Source organism: Stegostoma tigrinum, unplaced genomic scaffold (genome assembly GCF_030684315.1).
Source record: "Stegostoma tigrinum isolate sSteTig4 unplaced genomic scaffold, sSteTig4.hap1 scaffold_70, whole genome shotgun sequence".
NCBI classification, from domain to species: Eukaryota; Metazoa; Chordata; class Chondrichthyes; order Orectolobiformes; family Stegostomatidae; genus Stegostoma; species Stegostoma tigrinum.
The window spans coordinates 566,898-579,634 of record NW_026728643.1 but is presented as its reverse complement, the minus strand read 5'-3'; the positions used below and the strand labels follow the sequence as shown (position 1 = coordinate 579,634).

The 12,737-nt window shown below is 50.4% G+C and overlaps 1 non-coding gene across 1 annotated transcript; it reads right to left on the bottom strand.

The window, feature by feature from the left end:
* Window positions 1–1,904: 1,904 nt before the first annotated feature.
* trnak-cuu (transfer RNA lysine (anticodon CUU)) lies at window positions 1,905–1,977 on the bottom strand. Its single transcript has one exon. It is a non-coding gene; the product is annotated as a tRNA-Lys (tRNA).
* Between the last annotated feature and the right edge of the window lie 10,760 nt (window positions 1,978–12,737).

The following is a 12,737-nucleotide window of genomic DNA, read 5'->3' as shown; positions in this document are numbered from 1 at the left end:
TCTGCTAAAATTACCACGATAGTTGACTGGGGTGTATGTACACGGACCACGGTCAATTTCAGTCCCTTGCTGTTTCTAAACTGTACCGAAACTCCATTTCACCAGAACTAATATCGAGGATGCAAGTTTGCTCACTGAGCTGTAAGGTTCATTTTCAGACGTTTCATCACTTGTTTTTATTTGAAAAAAATATACTTTATTCATAGAAAGTACAAAAAATAAAACATTTATACACCGACCCAGTCATGCAAGCTGCTCCTGGTTACCCAGGGGGTACGGACACCAACGAAAGGCAAAAACAAAACAAAGAAAAAAATACAAGGCAAAGAAAATACCCCGGCAGTCGTCTCCCCACAGAGTCCCCGTTAGCCCCCTGACCAGTTGGGGAAGGCGCCAGCTGGGCCCAGTTACCAGATAGGTCCCTTTTTTTCCATTCTGGACGAGGGGTTTCATTTGGTGGTCTTTCCCCAACGCGCCTTGGCGGCGGCTGCCCCAAGCTTTAGCGCGTTATCAGCACGTAGTCCTGGACCTTGGAGTGGGCCAGTCTGCAACACTCGGTCGGGGTCAGTTCTTTCAGCTGGCAGACCAGCAAGTTGCGGGCAGACCAAAGAGCATCTTTCACCGCATTGATGGTCCTCCAGGCGCAGTTGATTTTGGTCTAGGTGTGCGTCCCAGGAACAGCCCGTAGAGCAGGGAGAAGGAGGTGATTGACAGTCTCATCACCCCAACATCCGCCTCAAGGGCAGCGTGGGGTGGCGCAGAGATTCCAGGTGTGCATAAAGGATCTCACTGGAAGAGCCCCTCTCACTGCCAGCCAAGTAATGTCCTTGTGCTTGTTTGAAAGTTCTGGGGATGAGGCATTCTGCCAAACGATTTTGGGAGTCTGCGAGGGGAACCACACGACGGGATCCACCCTCTCCTTTTCCCGAAGGGTCTCGAGGATACTACGTGCTGACCACTACCTGACAGCCTTGTGGTCAAAAGGTGTCTCCTTTCATAAACTTCTCCACGAAGGACAGGTGGTATGCGACGGTCCAATTACTCGGAGCGTTCCACGGCAACAAGGCCAGGCCCATCCTTCGCAACACCGGGGACAGGTAGAACCTCAGTAAGTAATGACACTTGGTGTTTGCGTACTGAGGATTTACCCAGAGCTTGATGCAGCCACACACAAAGGTAGCCATCAGGGCGAGGGTGGCGTTCGGTACATCCTTTCCCCCATTTTCCAGGTCTTTGTACATGGTGTCCCTGCGGACCCGGTCCATTTTCGATCCCCAAATGAAGTGGAAGATGGACCGGGTGACCGCAGTGGCGCAGGTCCAGGGAATAGGCCAGGTCTGCGCCACATACAACAGTACCAAAAGCCCCTTGCACCTGACAACCAGGTTCTTACCCACAATGGAGAGGGACCGAAGCTTTCTGTTGGTATTTGTTTTGATTGAAGAACTATCAGCATTTGGTGTGAAATTAATATTGTAGCAGGGCGCTATCGAGCAGCCAAGAAAATGGGCGAGGAGGATAGCCATTGAGTTCAAGTAGACGTCATCGATGTTTTCCGTGGTATCCCCAGAGTTAGTTCGTTCTGTTTCAGCTCCATTTAACATGGAGCTGCCCAGGACGTGACCATTCTCAGTTTGTGACTTTGAACAATCTTATTGGTGCAGGGTTGGAGTTGCGTTAGTGCCTTTGCAAGTCCTGTCATTTATTACACAAGCGGCTGCATGTCCAAAACGATCTCTGCGATTTCCAGGGAAGTGGAATCAAATTTCACTGCAAAACTGGAAACCAGGATTTTCACAGCAGAAGTGCAGTCATGTTTTCAGCATAGCTGCAGCTGCTCGTTTCACTGATAACGTTGGAAAGCTATGCTTCATCACAGAAAGCAAAGCAGTAAGAAGCTACGACGCCCAGCGTGGGGCTCGAACCCACGATGCTGAGATTAAGAGTCTCACGCTCTACCAACTGAGCTAGCCAGGCTTGACTTGGTTGTCTTGTTATTTATCTAAAATCCTTATTTTCCCTTTTCACACCAAAGCCCCTGCAACCTCATTTCAATGTGCCAAAGATGATCCACCTCGAAAATCACAAGTTCCCAGTTTATTCTGCTCAATCACAAATAATATCATTTACATCTTCCACTTTTCAGCTGTTACTCCTTCAGACCATAATAACCCATTTTCATTTAACATTCAAAATTCATATTTTAATGTCGGTGCCCTCATCCTTTAGCTGCCCATGTGACTGTCAGTCACTCTGGGATGGTGAATCTGCTGCAATAAACCCAGTGATTTCTGTTACAGATTGTGTGAGATGTGTGTCTGTCTGCCCAGTCTCACTTAATACTTTCAGCACTTTGTTTGATCAGTACATCAGCAACTTCTGTAGCTTCGCATTTGGGGGCTGGATTTTCACACTTCAGTTAAAAACTATTCAAAGATCAAGAAGAATCTGCTGCATACCTTGTGAAATGTCATTTTTCACAGGAGAAGAGACGTTCATACGGAGTGTCAGTTACGTTTTCCCAAGTGGAGCTAAGAGAAAATTCCACTCACGCGGAGATTGTGTCAATGGTGCTCTGGGATTTACTGAGCGGGAGAAATCTTCCTGTTTTTTTCTTGATCTTGTGCTTGGTGGATGGAGAAGATTGGCCCTGGTTGTAGGATCTTGCCTGCCAGGGATGTGCAGCAAGCAGCTGATTGAAGATGCAGTGGCCATGGACAGTGTGATGACAAAATCCTGCTGCTTGTCCCTGTCTCACTGAGCGTGGAGCTGGGGAAGACACGATCGTTGATGGGTTTGTTTGATTCCAATCTCTTCATAAACTTCAATTAACTAAATGCAGGTACATAGTTGGTTTATTGTCGGATCACAATGTTGAGAATAACTGCTTTGAAACCTGGATGTCTGGAGGTCTGACTAGAAAATAGTGGAGCTGACAAAGTTTCGAAGCTATCTCCTGAAGGCATAATCCCGATTGACGATCTTCTGTATCACCGGCAACATCACAGGGTAACAAAATAAAAGAAGCTGGGCTCTTGGGTAGCCTTGAAACGCCAATCTTTCTCTCAATAACTGAATGCACTGGCTATTTGCAAAACCGAAGCTATTGGCATGAAGCTTTGCCGAAGCTCCTAATGCAGGGAGCTAGTCTTGTTGCACAGCTGGAGGTCTCTCGGTTTTCAGCTCCAATCTCCAGTTTATGTGTGATGCTTACATGCATTAGAGTTGTGGAGTTAGCATGAACATGAGCAGCAATGGTAACATTCACAGTGTGAACAACCAGCAAAGATACCGCCTCACAAAGCAGGGACCATTGAATTGAAGCAGTGACGGTGAGTTTTACTGGCAAAGAAAACACATTTGACATCACGAGTCTGCTTCAGGGTCTCTTTTACTGCTGGATTCATCATAAAGTTCCTTTCTGCTCTTCCACAAGCACTTCTGCTTCACCTTTACTTGTATTCTCATCCCTTCATTCCCCGTTTGGCAGGAGTAACGAGGTGAGGCAGGATAAACTGCACCCTTACCAGGAATGTGGTGGTCTTAGCACAGAGACCACAAGCCAATCCCTCTCATTCTCTGGTGTCATCAATCAAACATTTTACACCAACAGTAAAGACAATCGCTATAATCCTATAATTGTGACATTGTTTTTTTTCCTGGTGGATTAGGAATTCCAATTTAAATTCTGGAGATTCATAATCTTTTGAGACAAGAAATGTCTCCTTACCTCAGCCATAACAAAAGACACATTATCTGAGGAATGTAAGTCCAGTACAAAACATCCCATTCTCAGAGTGTCTCCGAATGTCAGACTTTACACAGAGCATAAACAGGAAATGAGGGGTATATACAGATGGGCTGTTAGATAATGTGAAAGACGGCCAGGTGGATACACAGAGACAAAGAGAGATAAGTAGAAGCTTACTGTGGTAGACACTGGAAGGACCAATTCTCCACTTCACATGGCTGCTGACAGAAAAGAAAAAAAAACAGAGGATCTCATTACCTCAGGGCAACAGAAGGAGCAATAGTGCTGTTCAAGTCCCTTTAAAGTTCAAAAGTTAATGCTGGTAAGCTAAGGAGCAAGTGTGATTTTGATAAATAAATGATTCAAAAGATAAAGTTAACAATGTCTCCCAGCATATTACTATAGAAACACAGATAACCTGGCAGTGACGAATGGTCAGTGGATCCGAAATGTTTCCCTCTGCAGATATTACCATGCTTGCTGAGTTTCTCTTTGGGTTACTGTTTTTGTGTCAGATTGTCAGATTTGTTTTATCTTAAATGATAACTTTTGGGACAAAACAGATCGGGTGTCAGCTCCTGAAAAATCAGTCAGAAGCGCTATCACCAACATAGAGTAGTACTACAGAGCTTCCATTCCCTTACGGGGAAATTGGTCTCAGGCCGCAGCGGCGAAAGTGCCAAATGCTAACCACTAGTCCACCAGGGAAAGCGACCGAAAAGATTGTGTCTTTGCTTAGTGATCTGCTTTTGCGTTTTCATGTGTGATCACTTTCGCTGCAGATCGGTTTTGCCATCTCCGATTTTCTTTTTGCAGCATGTATCCTGGTGGCTAGCGTTTTGCCCATTTGTCCAATGTAGTGCTTGTCACAGTTCTTGCAAGGTATTTTGTAAATGACATTCGTTTTGCTCGTTGTCTGTCTAGGGTCTTTTAAGTTCATTAGTTGCTGTTTTAGTGTGTTGGTGGGTTTGTGGGCTACCCTGATGCCAAGAGGTCCGAGTAGTCTGGCAGTCATTTCAGAAATGTCTTTAATGTAGGGGAGCGTGGTTATGGTTTCTGAGCCTGTTTTGTCTGTTTGTTTGGGTTTGTTGCTGAGAAATCGGCGGACGGTGTTCATAGGGTACCCATTCTTTTTGAATACGCTGTATAGGTGATTTTCTTCTGCTCTTCGTAGTTCCTCTGTGCTGCACAGTGTGCAGTGGCTCGTTGGAATAATGTTCTAATGCAGCTTCGTTTGTGGGTGTTGGGATGGTTGCTCCTGTAGTTCAGTATTTGGTCCGTATGTGTTGTTTTCCTGTAGACGCTGGTTTGAAGTTCCCCATTGACTGTTCGCTCTACTGTGACACCTAGGAATGGCAGTTTGTTGTTGTTTTCCTCCTCTTTTGTGAATGTTATGCCAGTAAGGGTATTATTGATGGTCTTGAAGGTTTCCTCTGATTTGTTTTGTTTCGTGATGACAAAGGTGTCATCCACGTAGCAGACCCAAAGTTTGGGTTGGATGGTTGGCAGAGCTGTTTGTTCGAGTCTCTGCATTACTGCCTCTGCTAAGAACCCTGATATCGGAGATCCCATGGGTGTACCGTTGGTTTGTCTGTAGGTTTTATTAGTGAAAGTGAAGTGGGTGGTGAGGCATAGGTCCACTAGCTTGATGATGTTGTCCTTGCTGATGAGGTTGGTGGTGTCTGGTGTATGTGTCTTCTGTTCTTCTCATAATACTGCAGTCAGTGTTTCTTTGGCCAGGTTTTTTCTTGCAAGAACTGTGACAAACACTACATTGGACAAACAGGCAGAAAGCTAGCCACCAGGATACATGAACATCAACTAGCCACAAAACGACATGACCCACTATCACTCGTATCCTTACACACAGATGAGGAAGGACACCACTTTGATTGGGACGACACATCCATCCCAAGACAAGCCCAACAGAGACATGCACGAGAATTCCTAGAAGCATGGCATTCCAACCGGAATAAATTCCATCAAACAAACACATTGGCTCCAAATCAGTCTACCATCCCCTGAGAAAAAACACAGGAAATGACATCACCAACCCAAGGAAACCTGAACATATAAATAGAAAGCGGGACATGACACCAGGGCTTCACCCGAGGCCCACTGATCATGTTAACTAGAATGGCGACAAAACGTCTGGGAACAAACCTTCCAGCTCAGTGAACCAGCTTACATCCGGTAAAAATAAAGACCCATTCTTTTGTGGACCGAGAGGAGGACAGTGTGACCGTGTTGGAGGTGGAAGGAAGACGTCGGGTTGGCTGTGCACCCTTGCAACCGGTGGATCTTAATGCTGGATTCAGCCTAGCGCTGGGTCAGGGGAGCAGCCAACCTGCAACGATGGCTGCGACGAGTGCTCGTGCCCTGGGTCAGGGGGTCCAGAACACAATCCGTGTTTCCGTGAAGAAGGTGGATGAAGGTGCACCTGTGGACTGCAACTTCTTCATGAAAAGGGTCCTGTTGGACTGTTGTGGGTTCACTGCTGTGGACATTTACTGCCTGCAGTATTTCCCTGGAGGAGGTTTATATGATGTAACCTTCAGGAGTGCCAAGCTTTGCGAGCGCTTCCTGGAGTTTTTCAAGCAGAAAGGAGGTAAGGGCCCCTCTCAGTACTGACCACTGTCCCGCTGTTCGTGATGTCAGTGCAGAGGAGCCGTATGCTGACTGTACACATGTACAACCCGCATGTGCCCGCAGTTGATCTCCTGACCTTCCTCGGAAGGTACGTGAAGGTGGAAGGGGAAAGAACCAACATCATGGACCCTTCGGGATCTGGACCAGTAAGAGGCAGGTCAAGGTGACGCTGAGGAAGGACGTGGCCGGGAACATCATACACCCACCATCCAGCGTCGCGATCGGTGGGAGCAAAGGCTACCTGACCTACGCAGGGCAACCTAAAGTGTGCCAGGCCTTTGGTAGGTCAGGTCACGTGGCGGCCGACTGCAAAGCCACCATCTGCAGGGAGGAGGGACACTTGGCAAACGATTGCCCACAAGAAAAAAGCTGCAACCTTTGCGGGGAAGCGGGCCACATCTATAGGGCATGCCCGCATCAGGGGAATACCTATGCCCAGGTCGCCAGCAGGGGCAATGCGGGGCGAGCCCCCCCGGAGGAGGGGAAGGCACCAGGCCCCTGCAAGGACCCCGCTAGTGTGCAGGACAGCCAGGTCGTGCAGGCGGGCCCAGCCCCACAGGATGGACCCGAGGCCAGCAAAGCGCCTCTGCAGGCTCCGCTCCCCCCGGACAACCCAGAGTCGATGGAGGAGGCGACAGGTGACCCAAGGGAGTGGACGACGGTCCGGAAAGCGAGGAGGAAGGTGTGCTGGTGGGCCCCGGCACCGCAGCCATCAGGCAGGAAGAGGCAGCTACAGGGGGGGGAAAGATTCGGAGGGGGCCCGCCCAAAGCAGAAGCTAAAGATCTCAAGGGAGAAGGAAAGCAGCACACCGCTTCCAGGTGATGGGAGGCGCCCTGAGACTCCCACCGACACCCAGCCACGCGCTGCTTTGGCCCTGGAGGCCCCCCTGAACCTTCAGGCGGGAAGCAGGAAGCAGTGTGTCCCCAGCCTGACCCAGAGCTGGACTCTCCTGACTCCATACCCCCGACGGGGGGATGCCACCCGGAAGGCAGCACGGACGGTTTCCTGAACCCGGAGAGCGTCCAGCAGTTAGCCCGGGCAATGGGCATGAAGGGACAGATGGAGGGGCTGGACCTTGGAATCGGGGAGGGTACTGCGGTCACTGCGGGTACGAGTTGTGAGCATTAATGTGCGCAGGGTCAAGTCCACCTCAAGATGTGTGTCCACGTCAGCCTACCTGACCACCGTCAAGGCAGACCTCCTGTTTCTGCAGGAGTACGGGATACCGCAGCTCAGCAGGTACAGGAAGTGGTCGGGTGCCTGGACCTGTGGGCCTTTGATCTGGTCGGGGGGGGGGGGGGGGGGGGGGGGGGGGGGGGGAAGCGACTGTTGCTCCTTGGGCCTGGCTATTCTGCTGCGGGGGCACAAACTCATCATCTCTCAAGTTCAGGAGGTGGTGGCGGGGGTGCCTCCTAGTGGCTGATGTCACCTACAGGAACGCTCCCCTGAGGCTGATCAAGGTGTACACCCCAGCGGAGTGAGCGGTTGGCCGTCCTGCAGCGGCTTCCACCCCTGCTGGCTACGTCCAGGCCGGTCATCCTAGGCGGAGACTTCAACTGCATCATCGATGCAGATGGAACATCCGGCATGGGGACAGTAGGTGGGGGGGAAGTCAACCAGACGTCACATCCAGATTCCTGGTGGGCACGGTGAAGGACGCCAAGCTGATCAATGTCTTCAGCACCCGTGCAGACGGAGTGCAGTGGAGATGCACCTGGTCGCGGCCAGACGGGTCTATCAGCTCAAGGATAGACATCCTGTTTGTGTCGCGGGCGCTCTCAGTCAGGTCCACCGGCGTCGAGCCGGTGTTCTTCTCTGACCACTGCCTCCTGCTGGCCGACTGTCACTTACAGGACGACCAGCAGGCCGGCAAGGGGACGTGGAACCTCAACACGACTCTGTTGACCACAGAGAACTTCAAGGAGCTTAAGAGGGAGTACGCTGGTTGGAGAACTGTGAAACCCCTCCGAGTCTCTGGGCGACTGGTGGGAGACGGTGAAGGAGAACATCAAGAGGTTCTTTGTCCTCAAGGGCGTTCGGAAGGCGAGAGAGAGGTGGGGAAATCTGTCATGGCTCCAGAAAAGGATGCAGAACCTGCTCCTCCTGCAGTCAATGGGGGTCGATTTCACAGAGGACCTCCGCGAGGTGAGGGGCCAGCAAGCCTCGCTCTTCGCCGCAGAGGCCTCCAAGATTATCTTGCGGTCCAGGGTCCACTCCGTGGAGCAGGCTGAGACGTGTTCGCGTTTCTTCTTTCAGAAGGTGCACAAAGAGAGCTCTGTGCTTAGCCGGCTGAAGGAGGACGACGGCTCGGTGATGTCGTCTCGGCCCCACATTTTGAGGATCAGCAGATTCTTCTATGCCGGACTGTACAACACGAAGCCCACGGACAGCATGGCCTCCGAGTCGTTCCTGTCGTCTATCACGGAGGTCTTAGACGATGGCACGAGGGAGTGGCTGGGCCGGCCAATATCCCTGAACGAGCTGACCAGAGCACTCAAGTCCGTTGAGAGGAATAAGACTCCCAGGAGCGAAGGCTTACCGGTTGAGCTGTATTCCGCTCTGTGGGACCTAGTCGGTCAGGAACTGCTGGAGGTGTACGACAGAGTGCTTCGGGCAGGGGAAATGTGCAAGTCCATGAGGAAGGGCATCATCACCCTCATTTACAAGGGGAAGGGGGAAGAGGGAAGAAATTAAGAATTGGCGTCCCATTTCACTATTGAACGTGGACGACAAAATCATGGCCAAGGTCATAGCCAACCAGGGCAGGTCTGTCCTGGAGTCGCTGATTGCCCCTGACCAAACCTGTGCTGTGCCAGGCAGGAAGCTCGCTGGGAGCCTCACGCTCATCAGGGATACGATCGCCTACATGCAGGACAGGCGGGTGGACACCTGCCTCATCAACCTGGACCAGGAGAAGGCCTTTGACGGGGTCTCTCATGCTTACATGAGGGACGTCCTCGCCAAATTGGGGTTCGGGGAGGGTATCCACAACAGGATCCGGCTGCTCTACACCAACATTGTTAGCGCAGTCTCGATGAACAGGTGGGAATCGGACAGTTTTCCCGTCAGATCTGGAGTCAGGCAGGGCTGCCCCCTCTCTCCTGCCTTGTTTGTGTGCTGTGTGGAGCCCATCGCCGCATCCATCAAGAAGGACGTGAGCCTGAAGTTCGTGACTATCCCAGGCAGCGGAGGCCTTCAGGTCAGGACCTCCCTGTACATGGACGATGTTGCCGGCTTCTGCACCAATCGTCGGTCGGTGAGTAGGCTGTTGGACATCTGTGGCCAGTTTGAACTGGCTTTGGGTGCCCAAGTCAATAGGGGTAAGAGCGAGGCCATGTTCTTTGGGAACTTCATCCCCCTCACCGTCAGGACAGACTACCTGAAGGTGCTGGATGTTTGGTTCGGTGGAGCTGGGGCGTGCACTAAGACTTGGGAGGAGCGTATCACCAAACTGAAGCAGAAGCTGGGCAGTTGGACGCTCCGGTCCCTCTGCATCACGGGTAAGAACCTGGTTGTCAGGTGCGAGGGGCTTTCGGTACTGTTGTATGTGGCGCAGGCCTGGCCTATTCCCTGGACCTGCACCGCTGCAGTCACCCGGGCCATCTTCCACTTCATTTGGGGGTCGAGGATTGACCGGGTCCACAGGGACACCATGTGCAAAGTCCTAGAAAATGGGAGAAAGGGCGTACCGAATGCCACCCTCGCCCTGATGGCTATCTGTGTGTGCGGCTGCATCAAGCTGTGCGTAGATCCTCAGGACGCAAACACCAAGTGGCACTACTTACTGAGGCTCTACCTGTACTCGGTGTTGCGAAGGATGGGCTTGGCCTCGTTGCCGCAGAACGCTCCAAGTAGTTGGACCGTCCCGTACCACCTGTCCTTCGTGGAGAAATTTTTGAAGGGAAACACCTTTGACCACAAGGCCGTCAGGCAGTGGTCAGCACATAGTAACCTCGAAACCCTTCGGGAAAAGGAGAGGGTGGATCCCGTCGTGTGGTTCCACATGCAGACGGCCGAAGTCGTTTGGCAGAATGCCTCATCGCCAGAACTTTCAAACAAACATAAGGACATTGCTTGGCTGGCAGTGAGAGGGGTTCTGCCAGGGAGATCCTTTATGCATGCCCGGAATCTCTGCGCCACCGCACGCTGCCCTCGAGGTGGCTGCGGGGTTGACGAGACTGTTGATCACCTCCTTCTGGAGTGTGCCTCTGCACAGGAGGTCTGGAGGTGGATGCAGTAATATTTGACAAGGTTTGTCCCGAGCAGCTCCGTGACGCGTGACTCCGTGCTCCACAGGCTGTTTCCCGTGAGGCACACCGAGACCAACATCAACCGCGCCTGGAGGACCATCAATACGGTGAAAGACGCTGTTTGGTCTGCCCACAACTTTCTGGTCTGCCAGCTGAAAGAACTGACCCCGACCGCGTTTTGCAAAGTGGCGCACTCCAAGGTCCAGGACTACGTGCTAAGAGACGCACTAAAGCTTGGGGCAGCCGCCGCCAAGGTGCGGTGGGGAAAGACCACTGTATGAAACCCCTTGTCCAGAATAGAAAAAAAAAGGCCCTATCTGGTATCAGAGATAATGGGAACTGCAGATGCTGGAGAATCCAAGATAATAAAATGTGAGGCTGGATGAACACAGCAGGCCGAGCAGCATCTCAGGAACACAAAAGCTGACGTTTCGGGCCTAGACCCCCCCCCTAGAAGGGTCTAGGCCCGAAACGTCAGCTTTTGTGTTCCTGAGATGCTGCTCGGCCTGCTGTGTTCATCCAGCCTCACATTTTATTATCTTGGACCCTATCTGGTCACTGGGCCCAGCTGGCGCCTTCCCCAACTGGTCAGGGTCCCAATGCGGACTGTGCGGGGAGACGACTGCCGGGGTATTTTCTTTGCTTTTTTTGTCTTCTTTGTTTTGTTTTTTTCCTTTAGTTGGTGTACGTACCCCCTAGGTAATCCGGAGCGGCTTACATGACTGGGTAGGTGTATAAATATGTTTTATTTTGTGCATCTTATGAATAAAGTATATTTTTTTAAATTCAAAAAAAGCGACGAAACGTGTGAAAATGAACCTTCCAGCTCAGTGAGCAAACTTACATCCAGTCTTGTTGTCTATTCGAAAACGTAATACCATGCCACAACTACCAGAAAACATGGCATTGGACAGACAAAGGAAATTAGCCATCAGAATATGTGAACATCAGCTAGCAGCAAAATGGCACAATGAATTCTCCTTAATATCTGTGCATTCAGACAATGAAGGCCGTCAATTTAACTGAGGCTAAGTGGCCACAGTAGCCCACGTCAAACACAGGCATGCATGGAAATTCCCGGAGGCATGATTCTCCATCCATACTTCAAATCAACAAATTTATAGAATTGGACCCTATTTACAAACCCATACAGATCAAAACTGGAAATGACAGTACTCACCATAATGGACTGGACAGCATAAATTCCCAGCACAGTAGAATAACATTGCTTCAAAGGCTGTCTCCAGGCACGGTGACAAAACTCCTGAACAAATATAAGCCAGCTCAGTGAGCAAGTCAACAGTCTTATCCACAACCCGAGCTATTGATCTTTGCCAAAACTTTAGACTACATTTTTCATTCTGTCCCATTGGAGAACAATTCTTGTAGCTCACAAAACTGCTACTTCAAAGTAACATCAAAAAAAGTCCAAATGAATGCGTTGATGAGGGGAGTTCTGACCAGTCATGTAGATGTGGGTATCACCTGATGCATGGAGAGTGCTTTCTGACCAGAGCTGTAGCAGATGAGTGTCAGATACACAGACAGACTGGGCAAACAGATTCACATCAGAGCTCACATCTCCCAGCCTGGGAATCTGAGGCAGTGCTCAGACATTCAAGTAATGAGCCTCAATATCAGCTCAGCAAGATCTCACAATTGCATTTGCAGATACAAACTATTTTGTTTTACAATTTCATGATGCAATCAGGAAAATCCATGATACAAAAAGTAACCTCCTTCTCACTCCACACCCTTTCTACCTCGGTACCGTCCTACAGGTAATATACATTCCCCGATCTCTAACATTCTGCAGGATCCCACCTTTTCCTACATTTGCACTATTCTCCCATGTCTGCAAATGTCCCTTTCTCTGGAACATGTCCAGGTTCTATAACCTTCCTATCTCTGAAACATCCCCAGAACAGCACCAGAGGTAAATGGAGGTGATTGAGATCGGGATGATTTTGTGCACATGAGAATTTTACATAAATACGGAGGGTTGCAATCACAGGAAGGGGTTTCAGGGAGCTAAAAAGCATGTGATCTGAATGCAGTAATATAAATAGAAATGGTTGTCAGGAGT